Source organism: Daucus carota, chromosome 6, assembly GCF_001625215.2.
Source record: "Daucus carota subsp. sativus chromosome 6, DH1 v3.0, whole genome shotgun sequence".
Lineage (NCBI taxonomy): Eukaryota > Viridiplantae > Streptophyta > Magnoliopsida > Apiales > Apiaceae > Daucus > Daucus carota.
In genome coordinates this window covers 1972530-1975029 of record NC_030386.2, presented here as the reverse complement: position 1 = coordinate 1975029, position 2500 = coordinate 1972530, and positions in this window count along the sequence as shown.

The following is a 2500-nucleotide window of genomic DNA, read 5'->3' as shown; positions in this document are numbered from 1 at the left end:
AAGACTCAAAGCTACCAAGACGGCGCCGAGCACTGGTGTCATCTAAGGACTCCAGAGTCGACAGCCCGCCTCCAGGAGAGCAGTTTTTGGGTTATAACCTTATGCCACCAACTCAGGACTGGCCAAGCATAGAATGCCCGCATAGTTCCAGGATGATAGCCCAAAGCGCCCGAGAAGCGCCCGAAGAGCGCCCGAAGAGCGCCCCATCGAGCGCCCAACGAGCGCCCCGCGCGCGCTACCGAGCGCCCAACCCCACTGCCCAGGGAGGGGCGACAACCCCCTCCCTATATATGACATTTGAGCTTTTTCCTCATTTCCAGCAGTTTGAACAAATGTGTTCGAGGAGCCACACCCCCCTTTTTTGGAGTTCCGCTTATCCGTTTTCGACGTTTGAATAACCGAATCGAAGCTTGAAAAATCTAGTTTCTTAGTTATTTTTTTCGGATTTTTTCAGATTTTTTTAATATTTATTTTGTATTTTATAAATCTTTTTTTTGAATTATTGGGAGAGGGGATTTGGGGTAGCAAAGCTCAATGTTTTTGAATGATTCCACTTGGAAAAGAAAGCTTATACTTAATATGAGTTTTCGTTATTTTTTCGGATTTTTTCACCTTGATCTAATATTTTTTTTATTTTTTCTTGTAAAATTGGTCGAAAATTAGCCTGAAAATTATAATTATATAATTATTAATAGTTAATTAGTGAATGGCACCTTTAAAAAATGTAACCACTTGTTTAATTTCATTTCTTAGAAAAGATATTATGATTTACAAACTTAAAAATTAATTTTCATATTTGTATAATATTTTAATTTATTAACTTATTTATTTTTAAATATTAAATAATTATATTATATAGTTTGATGATAATTTTTGTTGTTACTTATGGGACATAAGAGGTAGTTCCTAGTTAGTGAAATGTTTACAACCAAAAACGGATGTAAAGATCATTTCGACTTACTCGAACAACCAAAATATACGTCGGTGCACCCGGACCCCGTGGCTGATAGCCTGACTGTAAGGCTAGACAAGGCAAGTAGGGATTGAATCTCCCCGACATTACCCTCCGAAAAACTTTTTGTGCTTAGTAATAAGTTCAAAAAGTTTTGAAATCCCACGACTCGGTTTAAAGACTATTTGGCTCGGCCGAACATGCGTCAGCTCTGCAGAATAGCGTCGACAAGGAAAAACGTGCCCAAGATGCTGAGAATCATCCCAAGACCATGGGCCCGCATGTCGTGGTAACCAAGCATTTCGTATTCGGTTATGAATGCCCATGTTTTTGGGTTATAACCTTGTGCCACCAGCTCAGGACTGGCGAAGCATAGAATGCCCATGTAGTTCCAAGATGATAGCCCGAAGCGCCCAATGAGCGCCTGAGGAGCGCCCGAGGAGCGCCCAAAACGAGCGCCCCGCGCGCGCCTGATGAGCGCTCGACGAGCGCCCCAACGAGCGCCCCGCGCGCGCGCCTGAAAGCGCCTGACGAGCGCCCCAACGAGCGCCCCGCGCGCGCGCCTGAAAGCGCCTGACGAGCGCCCGAGGAGCGCCCCAACAAGCGCCCCGCGCGCGCGCCTGAGGAGCGCCCGAGGGGCGCCCCAACAAGCGCTCCGCGCGCGCCCGAGGAGCGCCCGAGGAGCGCCCAACGAGCGCCCTGCGCGCAGCAAAGCGCTTGAAGAGCGCCCTTTGAGAGCCCCAACGAGCACCCTCGAGGCCTCGGCGCCCCAAGGCGCCCACAGGGCGCCCCCGAGCAGCGGCGCCCAGGCGCCCGACGCCCGTCGCCCGTCGGCCCAAAGGCGCCTAAGGCGCCGGCGCCCGCGCACCGACGCACCGACGCAAACGCACGCACGTACGCGCGCGCGCGTGTGTGTGTTTTATCAAGAGGAAACTGCCCGTCGAGGGAGGCGCCCCGAGGCATCGGCGCCCCAAGGCGCCCACAGGGCGCCCCCGAGCAGCGGCGCCCAGGCGCCCGACGCCCGTCGCCCGTCGGCCCAAAGGCGCCTAAGGCGCCGGCGCCCGCGCACCGACGCACCGACGCACGTACGCGCGCGCGCGCGTGTGTGTGTTTTATCAAGAGGAAACTGCCCGTCGAGGGAGGCGCCCCGAGGCATCGGCGCCCCAAGGCGCCCACAGGGCGCCCCCGAGCAGCGGCGCCCGACGCCCGTCGCCCGTCGGCCCAAAGGCGCCTAAGGCGCCGGCGCCCGCGCACCGACGCACCGACGCAAACGCACGCACGTACGCGCGCGCGCGTGTGTGTGTTTTATCGAGAGGAAACTGCCCGTCGAGGGAGGCGCCCCAAGGCGCCCGTAGGGCGCCTGTATGGCGCCCGCTGTCCGTCGTGGGGGGTGGTGCCCGGATTTTGCCCGGAAAGTGGGGAATCACCCCCTCACCCAAGGCTACTTTCGGGCATTCATGCTCTATCTACGTTCCCTAAGAGCTGCCCGGGCGCCACAAAGGCGCGCGGGCGCGCGGCGCCCCACCCCTGAGTGGGAACCACCCCCTC